The 5215-nt window shown below is 45.5% G+C and overlaps 1 long non-coding RNA gene across 1 annotated transcript; it reads left to right on the plus strand.

The window, feature by feature from the left end:
• Positions 1-1897: 1897 nt before the first annotated feature.
• Positions 1898-4890, plus strand: LOC141277413 (uncharacterized). The gene is made up of 4 exons (XR_012328787.1): positions 1898-2211; positions 2812-2905; positions 3028-3114; positions 4669-4890. It is a non-coding gene; the product is annotated as an uncharacterized lncRNA (long non-coding RNA).
• The last annotated feature ends 325 nt before the right edge of the window (positions 4891-5215 follow it).

The following is a 5215-nucleotide window of genomic DNA, read 5'->3' on the forward strand; positions in this document are numbered from 1 at the left end:
GTGCTATGTCAGCATCCCCTGGAGACAATGAGCAGAAAACCTGGGCCCAGATGCCCCAAACTGATAAGAATGTCCAAAACGCTGTTTCTTGGCGATTGAGCCAGTTGTAACTTGTGCATTTTGATAGTGGGTTTTGATGGATTTAGATGAGTCTTTTTGTAAAAGAGAAGTAGACTCATAGAGTAGGGAAAGTGCCGTGATGGGGTTAGTTCTGGTCTTTTTACCATGAGGAAAAGTGCCTTAACCCGGATTTCTTTAGAGGAGACAGGCTAAAAAAGCCAAGGGTATTGATGAGAAGTAAGCATGGTTCCTGAAAGCCTGACTGGGCCTGTTTGCAGCTTAGGGCCCCTAGGTCACGATCCAACAGACAGAACCACCAAGAGAGTGCGTTTTTGTCCAATAAATAAATGATGACTTTTATTACTCTCAGCTACACTTACTGCAATAGGCTTAAGTAATATTGAAGGACCAAGTCCTTCATCTTACCTAGAGCTGAAACTTTGCAAAACCGGTAGACACTATACCTCCAATATCTCTTGAATCCTCCCTGGGGCCTAATAAAGTTGACACTCAGTGCATGGGCTCATCGCCCTTGACTCAAGTAAATGAACCTACTATGCAAGAGGCATCTTACTAGGTGTTTAAGAGACAGAAAACGAATGAAACATGGTGCCTTCCCTTAAGGAGATTTTATTCTGGTAGAGGACCATCCTGTGATCATACTAATGACTAAATCAGGCTCCCATGGCTAAGTCAGTGTGATAAGTATCAGGAGGAAGACCTTTAAAAAGTGCTGTGGAAGCTGATCTTTGGGAGAGGGATGGGCCGTTTCTGGAGCAATGAATGCCAGAGCACAGCCTTAGAGAAAAAGTGATGGAAAAAGCTCACCATCTCACAGGGAAATACATGTAAATGTATGTGCATGTGTGTGTGTGTGTGTGTGTGTGTGTGTGTTGTGTGTGTGTGTTTTCTTGATACTTCATTTTAACTCAGTGTGAAAAGCCTTACCCCATGTTTAGCCCAGACCAGATGCAGAGGTGACCAGTTCCTTGTTTCTCTTTATTTATGTGCCATTTTTCCTATTGTAGAGCAACATTTGGATAGAGAGTGCTTTTAATTTCTCTATTTTAAAGAAAGCCTTTAGACATCACGGTCAAAGACAACGGCCTCTGGGCTGGAGTCTCTTTACTACTACCATTCCTTCACAAGTCCACAGGTAAGCTACATTCCCTGAGCCTCAACTACACCACCAAATATACATCTCCCTACCTTGCTGGAAAGAAAAGACGCTAAGAAACAAGCTGTCTTTCGACAACCATTCAGAAAGCAAACAGCTTATAGAGCAATTACACTGTGCCAGGCACTAGGCTAGGAATTGGGGTCCATCCAAACTCTCCAAACTACTGTTCAACCTGGTCTACGCTTGATAAATGGCTTTCAAAATAAGCATGCACAAAGCATGTGCCGCCTTGGCCACATTCCTTAAAAGAATTTCTTCCCCAAAGGCAAGCCAACAGAGTCCCTAAGATGCGGGGCAAATGACAGTGTGCTTGACCATCCAAAGTATACTATCATCTCCTGGCCAGGCCCCACCTGACTTCTAGGAAACAGCCAGAAGCTCCTCCAGTGAATCCCTAGACAAAATAATCCATTCCAAGCTTCGACTAAGCACGTTAACCAAATAGTCATCGATCTGATTACTGCTTAGCATGGACTGCAGGAGGGTGGAGACACGCCCCCTCCAACCTCCCCTCTCTGTCTCCTCTGAGGACCAGATTTGAATCTCACCCCTTGCAGGGGCACAAAAGCCAACTCAAATCCTATCACAGCATCATCGATAAACTTATTCCTTCCCCACCAACACCTCCTAAGACCCTATTTTTTTTTTTTTTTTTTTTTTTACCATTTCTTTAATTCTTTGAAAGGGATTTCTTTGTCCTAAACCTGTTCGGTTCTTACCCCCGCTCTGCTCCCGGCCCTGCGCTGCGCTTTGGCCACTCCTGCAGCCAGGCCGTGGGAGAGGCGGCCGTTCTTAGCCTCCCGTACAAAGCCCGGTTTCCCTTGGCAACGGGAACCGGAACCGTGTGGCGGTTCGAGAAGGGGTTTCCCTCCATCCACCTCCCACCCACCCCCCACCCCCACCCGCAATCTTCGGTTCTCTTTCAACTCAGGAGCTCACCCCCGGCTCTCATGGAGTCGTCTCTAACCAGGGTAGGAACACCACAGTTCTGAATATCGGTAATTGGCTTTGGAGACAATTGCTTTTGCATGGAACAGGCAGGAAAATGTGGGCAGAGTGGGCGAGTGAACTCGGGCGCCAGCATCCCGGGTCGGGTGGAGGGAATGCTGGTTTCCTTTCTGTACAAGGAAAGGAAAAGTCGTGATTCCAAGTAGTTTGGGGCTGTAAAGTGTATCTTTACCTTTTGGGAAGTGGGAGAATGGGGAAGGATGGAAAGAGAAAGAGTTCAGGAGACAAGGTTTTACCTTGTTTTCTGCTTTCTCTCTTGTCTTTTGCTTTTTGCTTATATAAATAGGAGGAAATCAAGAATTGTTTCCATGTGAACATCAACTCTTGCCCAATATTTCTGCCCGTACACTTGTGTACTGCCTCTCTCTCTCTGTCTGTCTGTCTGTCTCTCTTTTCTTTTCATTCTTTTTGAATTTTAGTGTCATCATGATGGAGAAGAAAGATTTGTGAAGATTTCTAAAGTGCAGCATGCACTTTTCTGGTCGGGCAGTCACCTCTGTGTGGCTGAGCCCAGGCTGGGCACAGTTGAGACTGACTTACATGTCCCCTTACTGATCCTGCAGGTTGTGTTGGTATCTGAATCCCCATCACTGACCCAGCCTGATCCAGAAGACGTTAAATGAGCCTTTGATGGAGGGACTGTCCGTTGTTGGTTGGGTTAGTAGTAATGAAAAATTTCTACGATCGTGTAGAAGTTTGTTGTTGAAGTCTGGGCAGCAGAAGGCCGGGTAAGGGAAACTGAGTGGGAAAAATAATTCAGCTCTTTTGTTTCATCCCAGGACTTCATAGGTGAGATCCATGCTGAAAAGGCTTCTGGAGAGGGACCCTACACCTTAGTTCCCTGAAAGAAGCAGAGATGTTTACAAGTAAGGGGGGAAAGGAGGAAGCCACAGACCCCTTAATGATCCTCTCCTTCCTTTTCTCTCCCTTCCTTCCTTCTTCCTTCTTCTCTCTCTCCACCCCTTTTATAAAAAATCATATCTATCATAGCCAGAGTAAGGCCTAAGCATAACTGTTTGAGGAACTTCTGAGAAGGCGCTTTACAGCCTCTTTGAGGTTAAACTGATTACTGCATTCGTCAATATTTCAATACCAAAAAAAAAAAATCTTACTGCATTTATTCCATGTTCAAACTTCCAGGAGACTCTCTGAGGACAGAGACTCAACTGTTTTGCTCACTGCAGCCAGATTCTGACCAGTTACAAGGCCAGACACACTTTGGGTGCCCAGTCAGCGTTTGTGGAATTGAATTGATTCCTAAAGGAGCAGCCTGGGGTGTTATTGGCTGATAACCACGTGTTGCATGGAGTGTGGAGTTAAGACCAGTCTTGTGTTCAGGAGACTTAGGCTCTGGACCGGATGTGGTATTAACTTAGAGGTGGGATCTTGGCCAAGGTATTTTAGCTCTCTGACCCTTCACCCAACGAGTGTCAGGGTTTGGATGAAAATAGTGTTTCTCCACCAAAAGTGTTTATCTGAAGTCTTCATGCTGCCTTCAAGCCTGAGGAGAAGGGGGTTGGGTGGGTGGGGGTTGGTGGTGGTATACAGTCTGGTCAGAAACAGCCCCTGCAGAGAAGGATGCTACAGGCAGTGGAGGAGGTCAAGCAGAGATTGGAAGCTGGAAAACTCTGGACCCTAGATGACCTCTGACATTCAGAGTCATGAGACTAATCTTTCCCAGTTTTGCACCACCTCTCTTGTCTGGGGTACTTTCTAAGGGTGAGAGAAAGTAATACCCTGATTTTTTCTGAAAAAAGGTAAGCAAACTATCCTTCCACCTAGGGGACTAGGAGACTAGGCTTCTCACTGCTGAGAGATTTAAATCACTGCCTTCAGAGTGGTGAGCAACTGATCCCAAGCCAGTCACACTCTGTTGCCTCATTCCAATACCTTCTTTCATTTGTTCAACAATCAGTAGATAGTTATTGAAAGCCTATGAGGTCAGGCACCATTTATCAATGAATAAGACAAATTCTTTGCCCTAACCATGCAAGAGAGAAGAAGAAGGGGAAAAAAACACAGATAAACATGATTATTGCTTAGTGTGATAGGTGGTGCTACAAAAAAACACTAGAGAAAAGTAAGGATACAGAGTGATGGATAGAATGGCCAGGAAATGGCCTTCTTTTTGAGGAGGTGACATTTAAGTTAAGGCATCAATTCAATGAGGGAATGAGCCATTCAGATACTGAGAGAATAGTGTTCCAAGCTGGAGAGCCATGAGCCCAAAGATCTCGATGTGGGAGTCTGCTTGACATGTTTTAGGCAAAGCAAAATGCCTGGGTCTGGAATGGAATAGGTGAATCAGAGAGGAACGGTCAGAAGAGTGGGAGTGAGATAGGAGTCTTACAAGCCACAGTGAGGACTTTGGAGCTACATCCTTCTGTTCATTTAATTGGAATGTCTTTATTCTATTCCAGAGTATGAAGGGAAAGCCACTGGACAGATTTCACATGGAAGTGATTGTATCTGATCACTCCAGCAACTGGGTAGAGAGCAGTGTACCAGAGACAACATCTGCCAAGTGGTTTAGAGTGAACAGAGGTGAAACCTACATGGGAAACCACATGGCATCTGAGAAAACTGGGTGGGGTTGAATGGACCTGGATTTGAATCCTGACCTTGTGACTTACTCATTCTGTAACTTGAGCAAGTTATTTAACATCCCTGATCTCTGTTTCCTCGTCTGTTAAAGAGGGATTCTATTACGTACCTTGGTGAGCTGTGAAGATTAGGGAGAGGATGTACGTTATCTCATAACAGATGCTCAAAATGATAGTCGTTATGGTCAACACCGATTCCACCGCCTTTGCACTGTTAGCCACCAATGAACAAGACAACTGAAGATGTCAGGCACGTGGCTGGGGTCACCCATCACCCTCTCTAAGGCACACTCCTTTGGGGAGGAGCAAGAGGTGGGAAAGGAAGTGAGAGGTGACTTGCCTAAAGCCACGCAGCTGGTTAAGG

This window comes from Tursiops truncatus, chromosome 20, assembly GCF_011762595.2.
Source record: "Tursiops truncatus isolate mTurTru1 chromosome 20, mTurTru1.mat.Y, whole genome shotgun sequence".
Classification (NCBI taxonomy): Eukaryota; Metazoa; Chordata; class Mammalia; order Artiodactyla; family Delphinidae; genus Tursiops; species Tursiops truncatus.